The sequence below is a fragment of the Corvus kubaryi genome, unplaced genomic scaffold, assembly GCF_017639235.1.
Source record: "Corvus kubaryi isolate FWS band 111438036 unplaced genomic scaffold, C.kubaryi_AGA036_p1.0 37334, whole genome shotgun sequence".
Lineage (NCBI taxonomy): Eukaryota > Metazoa > Chordata > Aves > Passeriformes > Corvidae > Corvus > Corvus kubaryi.
Genome location: NW_024581108.1, coordinates 4,386,163 through 4,405,842, shown reverse-complemented (window position 1 = coordinate 4,405,842; position 19,680 = coordinate 4,386,163). Strand labels below are relative to the sequence as shown.

Here is a 19,680-nt window from a genome sequence, read left to right as displayed (position 1 = left end):
TGCCTGTCCCTTTCAAAGATCTTTTCTAATGTTAGCAGGTATCTTCTGTTCCCTGTTTTACAAAGGAAAAATGGAAAGTCTAAACCTCTTTTTTAATTGAATATCTAAAGGCAACATTTTTGAAAATTAAATGCCTGAACTCACATATCCTATTGGCTATCCCTGGATTTTGTTGCCTGATTGCTGTTCAGAACAGCTTTTCTGTTTCACTTCTGTTCTACTCCCTGACAGCCTGGAGAGCTTTTGCACACAGTAGGGCAAACTTTCCAAGAGGCAGCCAATAGCAGTTATGCTAAAAGGAACTTTGGGGCAAATTCTTTAAGTCTTAATTCACCTGCTTGCCTCTACTTTAACACCTTCACAGTAATTTGCAGTATTTTCACCTATACAATCATTATTTAATTTAAAAGAAGGATGACTAGGAATATTTTTTTTAAATCATATGCCAAAGTAAGTTTATTGCTTAAAAGAAATAAGCAGAACTTCCCAACTTCTGTGAATTACAGGGATTTTCAAAAGACTTCCTACACTAAATGAGAAGCACCAGAAAAATAGATTCTTAGCATACTTAAATAATAGTCTGGAATGCAATTAGAAACTTTAATATTTTAAGTTGAATGAAAATTAATTTTCCTTTACTTTCTTCTAGTTAGGTTTCTTATAAGGAGCCTTCTGTTGAATCAGAAATACATCTTTACCCTTAGACAATATTTAAAAATGGTGGAGAAGGGATGAACCAGGTTCAATCACAAGCACAAAGAAAAGAACACTAAAATTAATTAAAAATCCTAGAGAACAAAAAAAAAAAAAATATTGTGTTAAAAGGTGAGGTATGATCAGGGTATCTCCAGTTACTTTGAACCTTGCAACTTTAACTGAGTAGGGTTTAGATAATACGCTGTTATAAAGAGTCTTCATTCTTCTGGAAAAAGGCACAAGATGATACTTAAAATGCCACATAAAATAAACAGGAAATCTAGATAATATCCTGGAAACTACTGGTTATCAAGAGTTTCACTTGGAAATTATGTACTATAAGATTAAAGAGCAAAATTTTGCCACCAATACCTAGTCCTGTTAAGACTGTAGCTTTTCATGTCAGCACCTTTTAGATTAAACTAAGATTATATCAGGAACCTTACTTTACATTAGTCTACTATTTACTATAGTCATTAATCTCTCTGAAATATGCCTTTAAACAACCTACATGTACCAGTGCACACAGCACTGGTAATATATAATCTGACAATTCAAAGAATCCAAACTGTTCACTGATGGATCACCTTTCTTTCTAAAAGAAGCACCCTAAACGTGGAAATTTCCACCTTTTATTTAATGCAAACCCACATCAAAAACTGAGTACAAAGATCAGGCTCAATATAAGGATGCTTTCTGGGGCATAAAACTGAAGATACCCAAGTTTGGTGTTAAAGAGACTTGTATATTGTTTCCTTTATAATTAGAAAAATTTCTAACCCTACACGCTGCACAATTTAGACACATGATTTTCAAAGGTCCAAAATAAATGACAAAGTAATGCAATTTTATTCACAGCTTTGCTGGTGAAAAAAATTTTATGTATTAAAGAAAATGTTTATGTTTCCACAATAAATTTCATTGGGAACTCATGAATTATTACAATTCTGGGTTAGGGAAAAAACTTGATCGAATACCTTATAGGTACCTGGAAAGTGCACCTTCAACAGTTGTCTCTGACTTTTTCCTGTTGCAATAGGCATTTGAAGTGACATTTGAGCTATTTATTTTCAGTAAGAAGCCAAGTGCTTGTGTCAAGTAGCACCACATTCCAGAGGTTGTCTCATTTAAAAGCTATAAGTCTAGCTAGATATTGGCATGCATGACTCAAGGTGACAGAACTCAGTACTTAGCAGGGGAGGGAAAGGCATTTAGAAGATAACAGAAGACCAATAATGAACTGTGAAAACATATAAATTCATTGAGGGGAATGGGATAAGTCTATGCTTAAGGTTAGGTGCATGTGCTCAAGTATCTCACTTAATCAGTCAACAATAAAAGAATACCTGCCAGGAAACATTTTGACCTGACAAGGTGTTGTAAATAGCATAGTCCTCTTTTGGGATATAGTCTGTTGCTTTTCATAGTATAAGCTGCAGTCAGTGGAAAAAGTTACAGAATACAATGTTGGGGTATCTTTGAATTTACTGAATTCCTTCCAAAATGCCTTATGGTGGACTATTTAGTATTCATCACTATACTTCTGTGGAGCAATGGCTGTTAATCTTCTAAAATACACAGAAAAGGAAAAAACATTAGCTCTATAAACAAGCTTATTTTGTCCTATCTTGTCATTTTTAGCAGAAAGCCCAACAGCTCACCTACAGCAGAAAAAATTTAGTAGTTAACCGTAAATTAAATAGCTAAAGCAGGAATTTACTGTCCAGTGTATCTAAGAATCAGTGAAACAAATCCACTTTTCTTCTCTTTTCAAGGTCAGCACCAAGATGACAAACAGTCTGTATCACACAGTTGTATCATAAAGTCAGCATGCCAGACGATGAACCCATAATTCAACAAGCCCAGACTTAAGGTCCAGCACAAACACAACGTTAAATGTGCTTCCCAGTGCTTCTGAATATTGCATTCAGCCATTGCTGCTCCCTAGGAAAACAACCAATCCCCCAGCCACACAGACAGAAACCTCCTCCTTCTCCTGCCCCTCCAACCTCCCCCTTCCAGTGTAACCCAAAACACCAAAGAAATCAGAGGTATGGCAGGCAAGGGCAAGACTGAATTTTTGTCTGTGCAATGTGGAGTTACTGAAATGAACTTAACAGCTCAGTGAGATAAATAGCACTGCTCTGGTTTTACAGTGGTACAGAAGAGATGAGGGTCTAACTCCCCTTTTGTTGTTTAACTGATTTTAACAAGAGGAATTGGAGAGGGGGAGAGAAGGGTTTCCAACTCTTTTCTGAGAGGGTATCTTTGAAGGGAAAATGCAATCTTCAAAAAGGAAGAAAATTGAAAGCTTTTCCTCAAGTTTCCTTTCATTTCTTATCTTCCTAAAATACATATATACAGTTTGTTCCAGGAAATGTCTGAAATGCCTTCTGGTAGCTTTTAAATAAACATGAAAATCTCCTTTTGAGTTCAAAGAATTTCAAATAATGACAAGGGAAGAGTTCTTGGATTGTAACACAGATGTAAACAAAGGTCACGAATCACTCTCAATTAAAATGCATTATCATTACTTTTTGACTTTTAGTCTGCTATCACATAACCGAATTAGACATGAGCAAAGCTCTAATGTGCCTCTACAGCAATTTTTTCCTGTACGCTAAAACCAACAGACCTCAGCTGCATTTCTCAGCTAGGATCTAATGTTTCTAGGTACATGTTACTGTTGCAGTTTCATTTGTCAGTAAAGCCTTATTTACTTGCTTCCTGTTATTAATTATGGGAAACAGGATCTCTTCAAACTGTAGGAGAGGCTCTTTTAACTCCTGTCTAGACTTTTCAAGACAAAATATTGACGAGCCCTTTAATGTTTGTGCGGAGACACAATCTGAGCAAAAAACCCCCATCGTTACCTCAAACAGCTTAAGACTCCTTATCACACACTCACCAAAAAAAAAAAAAAAAAAAAATCCTTTAAATCACTCAGGCTCACATCCTTATTGTTAGTCACTGAAGTAAGGTTTCCTTTCATAGTTGGATACTTTCTTCATCTGTCACACTGATTAATTAACAGCTCACAGTATGAGCCCTGAGCTTAAATAGCCTACTGAAACGAGGAGGAGAGATCAACGTTAATATTCCATAAAAAGCTGAAGAGGAAAAATGCTTTCCTTAGTATGAAGGGATCTGTCTTCTAATAATAAAAAAAATTAACTAATTTGTTTGGTTACGTTACATGAGGAGATAAAAGCACTCAGCTTGCGAAGGAAGACTGCAGTAGAGGATTAGAACAAAAGTTAGAGAAGACTTGAACATTTTAAATTAAACTGTTGGTCAGAAACAACCAGGTCTTAAACACCAGTGAAATTATTTTTGTCATCATTAAGAAAAGCCAGTTTATCAACACATAATGAACAAATCTATAAAAACACAGTACCATTGCCTATAAAGATATATGGGGAAAAGGCATGCAATTACATGAAATGGACAGTTGCTAAAACCTTAAAGCTAAAGCTGGTTCTAGCCAAAGCATTTGTTGTTTCTCTCACACACACCTCTTTCCCAAACTGTTACAGTCTGGCAATTATTTCAAGAGTTTGACTTTCAACAACTGCAAGTTCTCCCCCTTTTTTAAGCCCCACCAGTACTGCTGAGTGGGCAAAAATTACAGATGCAAGAAAAGCTGACAAATGAATGCAAGGCCCCTCCTTCAGTGCCTCGACAGTCAGAGTCCCTGCCAAAACATGCCTGAAAGCTAGTGAGGAGACAAAGACACAAAGATTCAATTTTTTCAGGGAAAATAAATTTCATGTAGAAACTGCTAGGGAGAAGAATAGCACACTGGCACGTGTAATCTCAAAAGCAAAGCAGGAACGAATGTTTTAAGAAAAAGTGAAATCATATTTGCTTCTTGAGTAAGCTCAACAAATGCTATTTAACACACAGTGCTTTTTAAACTACAAAGAGCTACAGGGGATAGGAGGGGGAAGCTCCCATAAAGTCAGAAAAATTTTCAGTCATGGAGAACCTTCAGTTTAACACGGTCAAAGCTAAGAGTTCACTGCCATTGCTCTAAATCATTTCCTGATAATGTCGTAGTACACACACAACCAAGACAAAGTAAATCCAGCTTTTTAGCTCCAATCTGTTTGACTATGTTAACTACTAAAAGATGCTTCCCCCAGGGTGTCATTAATAAAGTTGCAATGAGTTTAAAAGCCTGGCACCTAGGCATATCCAAGTTTTCAAGCTTTTCATAACAAGTTTACTACTTTTGGGTTGTTAAACTGTCGTGACTGGCACTCCTCACTGAGCTGGAACAGGTCTGCCTCTGAGCAGGAAGGGCAGCTGTGAGGTGAGCACAGGCAGGCAGAGAAGGAAGAAAAGCAACATGATTTCTCTTCAAAACTAGTCAGAAAGCTGGGGGAAAGTCCAATTGACAGTGGGAAGATTTGGGACAATTCAAGATTCTTGCTAATTTAAAAATAAAAGGGGTATTCAGGACAACATATAAGATTAGAAACTACTCTTTTGATTCCAGTCCTTTAGGACTCAGTGGCAAAAGAAGCTACCATTAAAAATAACATAAGCTCCCACCAGCCTAGCAATTTAGGAAGTAGAGGTGTAAAATGGAGTTTTAGTCATCAGAAAGGTTTTCAAAATGCTCCCAGCTCTGATAATTAGTGCTCATCAACATGTAGCATTCTTACAAACTCTCTGCTTGTAATGTACCTTTTCTTTGTCTTATGGGAGGCTGCTTCTACAAAGGCACTCAAATTCAGCCAAAGTCTTCCAGTCTTTCAGCAGAACACTAACGCAATATAAACAGAACATAGAAATCTTTACATAATAATCATTCTAAAAATGTGATTTAATGCCCTGCATCAACAGGTTTCTGATTGAGGATAAAACATGACTGCTGAGAGCACTCTAAGAAGCCAGGACCCTCTGGCTTGCAGGAACCACCATGGGCAGAGAGGCTAGCTCTCTGCTGGGCTCACCCTCGTATTCCTGTTCCTTCAGCCCATGAGGACGTGGCACAGTTCTCACTCTGAACCCAGGTGCTGCCTCACAGCCCTTACTCTCTCTTCCCCTTGTCTGTTCCCAAAGACTGCTCTGACAATAGACTTAGGAAAGAAAGGACTGGTAGTCCTTTGACTAACTAACAAATCCCCTTCAGGATATCAACACTGATTGTTACACAGGGATCAGGATGGTCCAGAGTAATTTACTTAAAAAAAAAAAACACAAAAAAAACCAAAAAAAAACCAACAACAACAAATCAACCAAAAAAACCCCAAAACCCAACCCTGTTCTCTGTGTTACACCTGAGCTGAAGTACCAGGAACATCAGAAAAAACCTTGAACATTACACATTTAGTTACAAATCCACGTTTATTTTTCATTAAATTTCCTCACATTCCTTTGGCTGCTCCCATTATCCTCCCACTTGCTAAGTCTAGGCATATTCTAACACTTCATAGCCAGTCAGTATCTAAATGGTTTTAGGGGTTTTTATGCATTTTACCATTCAAGCATCACTCAGTCCCTCCTAAATACCATCTTCCTCATGTATAGCTGTGTCCATTTGGTCTCCATTCTCAACCAGACCACACCACCATTACATTTGCATTTTGTTAGTACAAAGAGATCCTAGATGTTGTCTGACTTCAGAGATGAAATAAGTCTGCATCTCCCAGTCTGATCCATTTACTGGTACATTCCCCTCACTTCAAATTCTCAAAGACTGAATCCCAAACTCTTCTTCTACCCCACCCACCCCGAAAGCAGAACTGCTGCAACTTGTACACATAGATCAAGAGTAATATGATTGCCTGATTTCCAGGAATATTCCAAGAGAAAAGGAGATTTAGTTCTGAGGTCAAATTCTAGAATTGTTAACAGCAGAGCTATATTTTAAATAAATGGGCTGGAGTTAATGACTTAGGTAAGAGAAACAGAGCAGAGAATGAAATAAGAAACAAGATTTATGAATAGTTGCAAACATGCTTTATCTGGTAAACTCATTCTTCAGCATATCATTACAAATAATCTTTACAGCTCAAGTTATATCAGATTATAGAAAGAGTGCAGCAGTGAAAAACATTATCTTTTGATTTCACGTATGTTCTGTCATTCACCTAACACTGTTCAATCTGAATACTTCTAAAGATCACTCAAAAATCAAATATTAGCAGTATTTCAACCTATAGAAGCTGTTGGAAGTCAAAATGAAATCTTGCATCTTTGTCTAATGTCTGTCATTGCAACTGAGCTCATTTTAATGGCCACATGTCCAGGTAGTGTGTGGCACGGGGCTTGAAAAAGGAGACTTATGTTTTACTTGGCACTGGTACATAAGTCTTTAGCATAAAATTTATTAACATTAATGGACATTGTGTAATTAAAGCATTGTACTTTAATTCCCTGAGGGGTGATGGGGCTTTTTTCTTGTCCTATAAAATAGACAAATTTAAAGTGTGAGATTTTCCAAAGCTATTTGAAGAATTCAAACATGCATGTTCCTCTATTAATCATAATAGAGACAGCATAGCCAAACAAGATGGATCCAAAATACTCAAAATGTCTTCCACGAAACCACATGAAGATTAATACTAGACACCAGGTTTTTTGAGAATATGCTATATAATTACAGTATTGTGTAAGGCCACAAGTTCTTCAAAAAGTAACCATTAGACAACTGAAAAGTACAGATTTGAAAAAAATATTTTTAGATCTTATATGCCATACTTACTTGGTACTAAACTTGTTTAAAGGAGTCCAATTTAATAAAGTGGCTCTGAGAAGCAATTCAAGTATTTGTTACTTGAGCCCTGGCATTTTCTTTCCTGAATGCCAAGAATTTAGAAGGCTCTGAGAATCCCATCACCTAACTCACTGCACTTCAGGGATGGGGCAAGGCATTTATGTAGCTCCTTGTGCTTTTGAATATCACAGGCTGAGACTGGAATAATATTCAGAGCTAGTGAAAAAGTGCAGGAGTGGTGCAGGTTTCATTAGGACTGGTGCAGGTTTCATTAGGACTGGCATGTCACCAGTAAAGATCAGACTATTACCTAGACCTGCATTTCAGTAGTTATGCAGGATCAATTTTATGTAAGGAAATTAATTCAGAATTACTATAAAAAAACCCAACACACAGGTTTAGTATTTGATTTTTCAGAAACTGATCTTACCAACACTTGTCTGTAGCTCTGAAAAATAATCCCAGAGGTCATTTTCTGGAATTTTTTTTATTGTTTTATATGTCTGAATGATCTTACATGAAGAACAAGTCAGAACAGCATGGAAAAAATACCACTGATGTAACTATTTATGATGTTTAAACCATTGAAAATATAAGACTTATTGACAGCATTGTGTCACAGCTTAATATTCGGAATAATTTAATTTCATTTAGAGCTAGCTTGAAGCAAAACCTATTTTATCTGAAAATCCAAAGAAAAAGTTAGTACAGATCGTACACAACCACTAAGACCTTTATAGTGACACTAGTGATTTTTCCTTGGGGAATGTCAAGATCAGTTATTGACTGATCTATTGGACATATCCTAAACTACCAAACAAAATCCTTTATTTCTTTGTCTTCTAGACAAATCACCACAGAGTTGCAGACCAGCAATGATGGGAACTGAGGGCAATTTGACCACCATCATCTGTGTCTGTTCCCCAGAAGTCGATGAAACACAATCGGGTCTCTAAGGTACATCCCAGAGACTAGTTGCTGTGCCATTCAATTAGTAAATGATTAAAACAAGATGTTTTCTTCGATTACATTAAGGTACTAGCAGCAGTGAGGGCTATTACCTTCTATCAAAGAGTCTACCTTTCCAAATTATGTTGTTTATTAACACATCATTAACAATGTGCCACCTTCAGCCAAATGATCAGTGGTCTCAGGTACGAAGTAAAGATCATTACAGAACTCCACCACCTGCCTCATTTGAGCAAATCAAGTACATCTGAATCACAGACTGCACAGAAATCTTCCAATGCTAGTTTTCATCTTCAGCTTTGTGGTTTTTTGCCAAACCCATAAGCCGCCTTCTGAGGAATCAACAAAACCATTCAGAGATAGAGTTAAACAGACAAGTTTTTGAAACTAAAACATTTTTCTTTTCAAAAGAACAGGACCCCAGGTAAATGATGCCTTTTAATACAGCACATGAAAATTTCAATTATGGAAATCATTATTCTAGGCACTATGTGCCATTTTATATTCCCAGCAGGATTTTTTTCATCTCATCAAGAGTTTCCAAGGCTGTTTAGTGCTCCTGTATATGCAAAACACATTTAAGGGCCCCCAAGAAGATCTGTTAATTAAAAAGCCTAGTCAAGTGGTCAGACAGACTGGAACTTGAGGATTATAGGTAAGAGGGATGAAATGAAGGCTTGGAAATTATAATTTCTCTTTCTGTGGTAGCAGCCAAAGCAGCTGTTATAAACTGGGCAAATTAAAGATGTGGCTGACTAAGCCAGCAGTCTGGAAACAAGACATTGCAAAAACATAACAGCAAGTCATCTGCACCCCACTTTTAAAAAGCCAAAAGTGCTGACCATTTCTTTTTTACTCTCTCTTCCTGTTATTCTGATCTGTCACAAATATCCTCCAGCTGGTACCCTTCCAGCCCTTGTTCACCAGTTGTAGTTTCCCACCCCCCATCTTAGGGAGTTAATAGTAATTCCCAGGACTGTAGACAAGTGTTCCATAGTGGGAGTAGTTAGCACACAAGAAAGGACACGTGTAAAAGGAGAGCAGGTGAAATAACAGAGTTGAAGTTCTATTCTTTTTTTTTTGCATATGAGAGTTCATGTAAAAACAGTCTTCCCATACTGAACAATATTTATCATTCCTTGAGAGCTGTTTCATCTGCCCAGTACAATCAGCATCTAGGTACAGAAAGGTCTCCAATTATAAAAGACAGATTACTACCACGCGTTCCAGATACATTTATTAAGTGTCTTGTAATTGACTATTTTCAGGGAAAAAAGAAAAATAATCCAGCCCTTTTTCTTTCTACATTTTCTAGTCTCTAGATGAGATGAAAAACATTGTTTTGCACCAATATTTTTAAAAGGGTTAAAAATAGTTGTGCCATGAGCTAATGAGGCTATACATATTTTTCCATATCAGAAAGTGATGAAGGATCTATTAATTACTGTATAAGTAAGTTACTTAAAAAACCCCCCAAAAAAATCACAGAACAAGCCCTGTGTCTTTTCTCAACAGCAGATATGGACTTTCCATTAAAAGAAGAATAAACAGCTTTTAGGTCAGTGTTGCTGAGCTAGAATTTGTCTCAATTTATATTAACAAACTTGTGGCTTATTTTTGATCTTATTTTATACATCGTGAATGGATACCTCTCAGTCTATTTCCTCTATGTTTATTTGTATTCAAGACAAACTCATCATTTCAGGTTTGTGGTAGATGCATTTTTAAGTGTTGCCATTTCAGTCCTACACTAACGATGCTGTTAATAATGTTGCTGCATTGAAACATTGCATCTGATTTGAGGCACGCTTAAGCCCTTTGCAAACAATTATTCATTAAATACATTTGAAAACTGTTTATGAGATTCATACCATAAATCTTTAACGGACACAAAATTGATACAGGCAAGCTAAATACTCCATATTTTATCAGAAATTAGTTTTTGGTGGCATGGGGCCTTTGTCTGATGCCTTTACCTGAAACAAATCAATTGCCATTTTGCATTTTCCTACAAGTCTAAGAGCATGAGAGAACAGAAAAAGAATTCTAAAGGTTAAACCCCATATTCAGTACAGTCTCTCCCCCGCCCCTCTGTTATAGTGGGTATTTGAGGTTCTTAACATCTCCTCCCACACAGTTTCTCTGCTTCATAAGCAGAAAGCAGCTGCTGGTTCTTTCAAGTCTAGCAGTTAGTTGACATTTACCAATAGTTTATGGTTTTCATTCTACCTTAGCAAGGAAAAGAGCTAAGAATATCAGTTTTAAAGAGCGAATACTAAACCTTTATATTTCTAATTCCCTCCACCCCAAACTGGAAGGGCCAGCAGCCAAGGTTTTTTGTGGCCCTTAAGAAAGGGACAAAGAATGCTGTGAACCAGCACAGAGAATAGGACTAATGGGTCCTGACTTTACTGTTAGAATTCTTTCCCCCAGAAAACATCTCATTGCAAGTCTTGACCAGCAGAGCTGATTTAATTATTTCCCTTTCAATCCCGCTTTCTACAAAACCACTGTGTACAATGTTGGTTGCATATCTGACTTGACAAACTGGGCAGCATTACTTAGAAACTACCATAAAAAGAAAGAAAAGTCTTATTATTACACCTATGATATGATGCTTTGATAGTAGAGATGGGAGGAATGACCAAGGTCTAGGATATATCACAGAAAATGCTATTTTCCTGAGCAAGGAGAAAAAACCCAGCTGAAACATATACAAAGAAAATGTTAAGTCCTGCAAACACTGCATAGCACACTCATGTGAAAGGTTACCCCCTACAGTTTAACTCCCCCCTCCAGGCACAAGCAGACACAGGCTATGATACAGTGCTGACATGTGACTTCACTCCCAGATAAATGCATCGATATGAGTCTGTTTAAGGTTTGTCTTTCTGAAATTTATCTTGAAAATAATTAAAATTATGGTTTGTTAAATACATGAAATGATTATATCAAAATACAGAGGAAAAATGATACCGTCATGGCCACTATTTCAACAGTGGAATACTCTTTCTAAAATTATTTTCAGATTTTCAGGCATTTTAAAATCCTAATAAACAAAATGTAGTCCGAGATGGCTCTCTTTTAGGGCAAGTTTCTACACAAAGGGAATTGGGAAAACAGAAGTGATCTGATAAGTAAAATTTCCCCCAAATCAGGATGTAAAAACCACCATACTTGTAGTTAACAGCTTGCTAAAACCCCCAGCAAACGTAAACTCAGAAGTCAGTCAGATGGTAGTACTGTGTTAATCTCATGGACTTTTCCAGAGCAGAAATCTAGAGTACAAAAGCCTGATGATATTTGTAACAGTAAATAGTATCTGATGATATTTACCAACAAAGAGTTTTAAAAAAGGCAACATTAACAGGACTGCTGTAGATGCAAAAAGGAACTTGGAACATGCAATTACTAGATGGCTCCAAACTTTACCTAATGTGTTTAAAGCCACAAAAGTAAACCATCCCAGACAGCTCAGCACACAGATAGTGCAAGAAAATACCATACTGGTTTTTCCAGGTCTAGGTCAGGACACTTGAAGACATCTATGACTGAACACCGTGTCTTCTCGCTAAATCAAGGCTTCCATGACTGAACATCATAGAGGCAGTTATAAAAGTCATACTGGTTCACAACATCTGCAGGAACTCAGTGCAGCAGTTTGCACATGTGTTAAACAGGCAGCACTAAAAACTATAAATACAGGTCAAAGCAAAATGAAAATATACTTGAAACAAAGACTTTCACATCAATAACAGGAATAAAACATGGAGACAAGCTTTTCTGCAGGTCAGCAAGCTAAAAGCACTAAGAGAAAAAGCAGTTTGCAGCAACCCACACACAATAGATCCTGAGCATCACTTGCTTTTATCATGTACAGCACTTACGGGGCACTAGATTTTTCTAAACAGCATCCAAAGCATACTTTAAAGTCCATCCAACAAACATCTGAATGACAGAGCAGACAAGTATTTTAAAGAGATCAAACATACACCAATGGGTACCTCTTGTTCCCTTGAATTAAAAGTGAAGAGCAGCTTATCTGGAAAGCAGAATCTAATTAAAAATTATCTTTTCCAAAGAATAAAGGAGAAAAGCACCAATCTCTAAGCAAGGTGGAAACTCAGCTGGAGATAGACAGCAGCGTCTGTTTCTTTTTACAAAGTAATGTTTCAGAAACACATTCAAAACCACATTTAAGTGGTAAACATTAAAACATGAAGTACTAAAAATGAGGCTCATGGGAGCACCACCTTTCCTCCCCCACTAATAGAAGCTTTAGGGAAAATCAGATATACCTGTATTCAAGTACATAAGAAAAAAAAATGATCTGTAGCATCTTAGCACACGTGCTATTAGAAAGACATTTGACTGATTTCAATTAGCATTTGTACTTCAAAAGAGATGATGTAATAGTCAGAGCAGCTTGGGTTTTTCATGTTTTTGTATGAATGGAAAAGAGATTCAGGCACATCAGATTGATTATTTTATATTCTTCCATAGAGAGTCGTGTTGACTTTATGAAAAGGACTTTTTTTTTCCCCCCCTCAAACTTGTTTACTTCTGTTTGGTTTTATATTTTTTAAAGAAGACCTCACATTGTCAACATTTGCTCTAGTTTTCATTATGCATAAGTACAAGTGCACAGACAGCAAGATGTTTCTCTGCAATTCTCAGTGGAATAAAACCAAGAATTTTCCATTGCTCCAGAGCTCTTCAGCCACAGCATTTTCTTTAAATACACATACAGTTTCTTCAGTTTCATTACTAGGAGAAAACTATATCATTATTATATTTTTTCTTTACTAGACAACATGAACAATAGATCTATGCATTACTGTTAAGACTAGTTAAGAAAATATTCCTTCCTCAGAGAGATACAGAGATGTTTGAAATTTTATTATTAGACTAAAGAGAGGTATGTCTAAGTTATTTTAATTTTCTTTTGGGAAAAGGACCTTATGATAAAAGAAAGAGGAGGAGAAAAAGTAGGCAGCACGATCCTTTGCAGATAGATAGTCTGATCATTGAGACTTTCACACAAAGTATCAAAAACTCCGGTTTCCAGGCCCTTCTCCAACAACAACAAAGCTCTGACATTCCGGAGGCACACCAAAACACCAGGCCATCAACCCTTCTAGGGCAGCAAGGGGGCTTTTTTCACTCTCCTCACACAAAAGGCCTTCCCAAAAAAACTTATTGAAAAATATATTTCTTCAAAACCTCCTGCATTTTCCCCACAGAGTAAAAAAAAAAACAAACCATGAAGTTTTTAACCATATGTAGTTACTGTTTTGCATAGAACTGCAATTGCAGTTGCAATAGTTGAGAAACTAACAGAATGAGAAAAAAACCCCTCTCCTATAAAGTTCTAAAATACCTTTAATCATATTACAAGCTTAATGCATTATATTAATTTTTTAAATTAACACAGTTAGACTTTAAGATCAAACAGAGAAGAGAAAAAAGATTGTAATCCAACAAAAGCATGTTATAAAAACACTGTTCAAAACAGGTCAAGTATTTTCTTGTGCTTGAAGACTAACAAAGGGGTTTTTCCTTAAGGCAGTCATTAGGTGTTTTTATTTTTGTTACTCTTTTTTAAAAATGGTAAGATTTCTACCCCTCTATTAGATACACTCTAATCTGTATTCCTACGAATCAGTTTTTTTAAGACTTTTTTTTGCTGTTAGTTGTGATAGGATTGCTTTCTCTTTGCATTTTGCAGACCACAAGCCTCAGAAGATCACTGTGGAAGAAACACACTGGGCAAACCCATCCTGTTGATATGACACAAAGTACAGCCCAGTTTGGTATTCTTTCCACTCTGAAGGAGTCTCACATCAGGTAGTAGAAGCAAACTTATTTCTTTGCTGTTGAATGACTACTCTTTTCTTCCCAGACTTCCCCCCTTAGGCAAAATTTACGCTTTAATATTCTGGAGAACCTTTAAATTGGTGCTGTCCAAGGGCCATAATAAGATGTGGCCATTCCACACAGTCTGGGGGAAGAAGGGGACTGGTCACAGAGACCCCCACACCTTCCCTGTCAGAGCCAAGGAAAGTCCATTAGAACTGACAGGGCATGCAAAAAGCAGGAGAGAGGGGTAATTGTGTTTAAAAGCTATGTAGTTCCAGCCTCATTTAGGAAATGCCTCCAGGCTTGCTCAAGAGTTTAGCAATAAACATAGACAACAAAGAAAAGTGAGTGTTCAACTCTACATGCCCAGAAGGGAGAGAAGGTCCTTTTCTCCATATTCCTAAGCCCATGCTAGCCCCTCCAATCTTCCTCCCATGAAGTAGGATTCCAGGAATCATCTCCATTTTTCTTATCCTGAAGGCAGAACTGTATACTGTTAACAGTTTCTAGAATCTTGATTACAAATTTCTATTACAATAAAGCATCAGTGTCATCACCTGAAATCAAGAATCTGTCTTGCTAAATCTTGTTTAAAAAAGTCATTTTCGGCCTAAGCCAACTAGGAAAATAGAAATGGCCGCAGAGTTTCAGAACAGAAAAAAGTCACATTTGTTTTTTTTCTGCCACAAGTGGCAATTATAGTTGGTACCTGAGCAGCTTTCTGCTCTAACCAGCAGATCACTATGGCATTTAGGATAATTTAAATTATCTGTAATGATGAATTAAAGTTGGATAACCCACAACCAGAATATACCCACAGTATTTAATGGAGCAATTAAATGTGGAAAGAACCCAGGATCAGCTCCCAACCCTGTCATGAACACATTCAAGAAATTGGAACAGATGGACATTCGACCATAGTAGGACATATTCTGAAATAATAGCAAAAATATGGGAACAACCACAACTAAAGTTGTTCTCACATGCTTTGTTTTTACTGACTCCAAGGTTTTTTAAGCTTTTAGTGTCCTATAAAAACAGTCCTATGAAACAGCTGGAGAAACACTGAAGCTGAACATCTAGAAACACTTACATAGACAAGTTTATGCACAAACTGTGACCATGACTGCATGATTAAGGTGGAGGGTCTAGAGCCCAAGTCCATCCAGGAACAACTGAGGCAATTGGGGTTATGAAGTCTGGAGGTTCAGGGTAGAATTTATCACTCTCTACAACCACCTCATAGGAGGCTGTAGCAGAGTGTGTCTGAGTGTCAAGTGTACGTTTTTTCCCAAGTAACGAGTGATAGGAAAGAGAAAATGGCCACAAGTTGTACCAGGGGCCATTGAGATTTGATATTAGGAAAAAATTCTCCATCAAAAAGTCTGTCAAGCATTGGAAAAGAGTTCCCAGAGAAGTGATAAAGTCACCATTCCCTGCAGGTACTTAAAAGACATGTAGATGTGGTGCTCTTGGACAAGATTTGAGTAGAGGACCTGGCAGTGTTAGGTTTACTGTTGGACACAGATCTCACATGCCTTTTCCAACCTGAATTATTAAATGAATGACAGGTTCAAATCACTGTGTTACCATGTATGCTGCTTTAGATAATGGCTAATTCCTCCCTTACATGATATTTAAAATGTCATCATTATATTATCAAATCCAAGTGGTTCTTGCACTCACCTGGGTCATATGAATGCATTTAAAGACTGAAATCCATAATATAGTTTCCTTCCTAATGTATACACACGTTCCTATAGCCACAGTGAAAGTATTTCTACAGATACAACATTATCAGAGAGCCAAATTGTATCCTTGCTGTCCAACAATTACAGCACCACTCCATACAGAAAAAAAAGGAACATCTGGAATTCTGCTCTCATGAGGGCAGCTGGGACTGCACTGCTACATCAGGAAATGAACTGTGCTCAGGTTATAAAATATACTTGGGGCTTTTCACAGAAAACTAACAACCATCCTGGTATTGAAGAAGTTACTTGTGTACCAGGCATTTAGTAGGAAAAGTTTCTCAAAGCACATAGCATGCTTTTCTGACCCAGAGAAATAGTGCAGATTTTCTCTATATTTAAATCCCATTGAGCGTGGATTGCTCCCTTTCATTTCATAAATTATTTCCCAAGTAGAAAACTAGTGGGATAACTAAGACTGATTTTACCAAACCTGCCATGAAGAAGAGTTTTTTCACTGCCTCATAATCTGATCTAATTAAAAACAAGTTTGGGTAAGAGCTAGCTATTACTTCTCTCAAGTTCTGCTTTGGTTTCATGTTACTCCTCAGAGTTTGTGGCAAGAAGTGATAGAAACACTTATTAATTTCTCTTCAGACAAAACTGAAAATTACTGATTGCAGTAGCCAGGAATAGTGGCCCAAGCAAAATCTTTCTTTACTAATATTGTTGAGAAAGAAATAAACAGACAATTGCTTTCAGTTGGCCAACGTACCATTTTGCATTTCATTGACTGTTCTGATCAAGATTCCTTCCAAGATCAAAACATTCCTAAGATTTCTTTTTTGCACATATTTGCACAACATTTTGAAGGAACCTGAGTTGTTCTATGAATGCACAGGTTCAGTAGAAAGCCATCACAAGTTTGAAAGACCCTGTTTCTATACACTTGAGAGACACTAGATAAAGAAAATGCTCAATAAATTACTTCAGTTTAGAAACTTTGGATCTTAGCAAATACAAGATTAATAAGAATAAATTAATTATTCTTCTTCAATTCTATTTACCTTCAGTATTAAGTAGATCCATATCTGCTCCATATGCTTTGAATTTTAGCTATAATTTGTTTTTAAAGTGAGAAAAGAAAGGCATACTTAAATACACACATTTCCCACACTTCAAATTTGAGACTTCTGCTATAAAGAGAAGCAACTTTTCTGAAACACTGTACCTATCCCTTTAGCAACTTCTAATATTTAGTTATTTGTTCAGAGTATAAGTTGGCTTTAATTTTTGTCAACATTACATGAATCTTTTCAAAAGAGTCCATCCACTTAGCCAAAACTGGAAACAGCTAGTATTTACATGGTATAGTACCAGACTTACACACAGTGAACCAGTTTGAGGAGGGGAAAAAAGAGCCTAAGTGATATTTACAACAGCATTTGATCAGGATAAAGAAATAATGCAACTATTGTAACAGTCTCCTGCTAGAAGTGGTGGAGCACTTTAAACAAGTTTCACTTACACAGCATTTCTTCTCCTCCTTTGAAATGTGTTCTAAAAAAAGCTTCACAATTAACATATTGTATCCATTTTGCAAAGTTTTCAAAGATCTAGAACTGTTTCTGGAAAGGCTCATTCCAATTTGGCAAATAATTAGTGCATACATTACACCAAGGTGCATTAAATGTTTGGCATCTGTGAGGGTACAGAAACATGTACTTACACACAGTTAAGTTCAATAACCAAAACAAAGTCAGATATAATTTAAAATGGGGGAAAAAAAGAAAACGGAAAAAAAGAGAGCAAGGGAAAGGAGAAGAAGTCTAAACGGCAGAAAACATTACAACAGCCAAGTGGAAACAAATGAGATATTATAGCTGGGGTGCAGTCACAGGACTATGTGTAACTCTGTTACAGCTAAACACCAAGAGCTTCTGGTGAAACTAGTTCTGTGTGTGACTTTAGTAAAAAGTATAAAGAAGCATATTCAAAGGCCAACGAGTACAAAGAAAACATAGTCATGACTATTCACAATAGCGAATTCTGTACTGAATGTGTGGATGGGACATGAGTGAGGCAAATAGAAGCAGCCCCCCTTTGCCTGGGATCTTTGTAGTGACACAAGCCAAGCAATCTAAACAGAAAATGTCTGCCTGTGCTAGGAGGGGAAGACATAAAACACCACAAAAACAAACTGCTTTCCTCATGGAAGAATGGTAACTTCGGACAACATTTGGCACCACAAGTTCAAAGGGCTATTTCATCTGCATTGTAAGTACGGAACCAGAGATCTTACAGTATTCCTGTCTCCATGCTATTGTTTTCTGTGCCATTAATGGCATTTAAATTATAGACCTGCTGTAGCCATGTAGTCAAAACACCCCACCATCCAATGAGACACTGTATTATAATGTCAGCATGTCTGTGTTTTAGCTGTGCTTTCATATACTGTACTTCTCTTCAATCACCCTTTTTCTCTGCCAAATAGATACAAGAAGACAAGTCTATCTTTAGCTCCAGAAAAATTTCTTACTCAGGCAGCTGCAATACTTCATTCATCACATATCCAAGTCTCCTGTTTACAGCAATGAAATTTTTAGACGTACAAACAGTAGAGAGGCGGATAAAAACGATTCATGGAGAATTTGAAACGAAAATACAGGATATGGTTAGGGAGTCAGAAATAATATGCTTCAAGGCAAACCAACTTCTACATTACATCAGGTGGGATTTTTTGTTTCTTTTGGGTTATTTTGAGTATTTTTTATATGTACTTTCAGTAAAGTAATCCATATTTACTGAAATACTGTTTCCCAGAAGTATAATACTGTATGTATTGACCTTTACATACAGTTATTCACAATGACAAATATTGATTAAATAACTTATTCTTTGACACCATCTTAAAAGAAAATATATTGAGATTTCTAAACAATTTCATGACTAAATCTGAAACGCTTCTTTTTCTAAATTATACTGCTAAAAAAGCTAAACCAATCATAGCAAGTCACTAACCAGCTAGGTAGCAAATTCAGAATTTTAGCCAGCATTTAAAACTTTTTTCAATCTCAAAAGCCTTAAGCAAGCTGTTTCAAGGTCACAACACTCCTGGGGCAGGAAGGGGGATATCTGCTCCTGTGAGCTGGTCTGCTGCTTGTAGCCCTCAGACAGACAACTCCACTTAAGACAAAAGATTTAAATATGGAACAATCTTCAAGATCCCATGATTTCCTACGTTCTGCATGTGCAATTCATCATCTCAAGCACTCAGACCCTCAAAGTATTCACATAAAGAAAAAAACCACGATATTAAATTAGTCAGCTGATTTTATTCTGTATTGGCTTATTTTTAATGCCATATGTAAAACAGCAGTGGCTTTTGCTTATTAAAGTCATAGTCTCAGTTGAGGAAACTAAATATCAGGAATCCATGAAAACTTTTGTGCCAAGAATATCTAGGGCAACTGAATATATTTAACAGTTCAACTAAACTTTTAAAGTTGTTTCCACTGAGCAGGGGAAGACAAATCAGCCTACTATTTTCTTTCAAAATCTTGAAGTTATTTTTTCGAAATGAAAAAAGCTTTTCATATCTTAGTGACCTAGTGTAGTGGTTTGGTCCAAAATACTCATTACTGTTTATCTGCTGTGAGATAAGAATTAGGAGAAATGCAAAACAGGCACCAAACTTGAAAGAATATAAAGAAGTTTATTAACAGACCTAAAAGAAGA

General features: G+C 36.7%; 1 long non-coding RNA gene across 7 annotated transcripts in view; it reads left to right on the top strand.

The window, feature by feature from the left end:
* LOC121665565 overlaps nt 1-19,680 on the top strand; it is a 63,042-nt gene that overhangs the window by 21,763 nt on the left and 21,599 nt on the right. For 5 of the 7 annotated variants that reach the window (XR_006016393.1, XR_006016398.1, XR_006016397.1 and 2 more), the window contains exon 2: nt 14,121-14,239. This is a non-coding gene — a long non-coding RNA (uncharacterized LOC121665565). Of the gene's footprint in view, nt 1-8,269; nt 8,418-14,120; nt 14,240-19,680 lie in introns of all 7 variants that reach the window. The other 2 variants (XR_006016395.1, XR_006016394.1) reach the window with 2 other exon arrangements.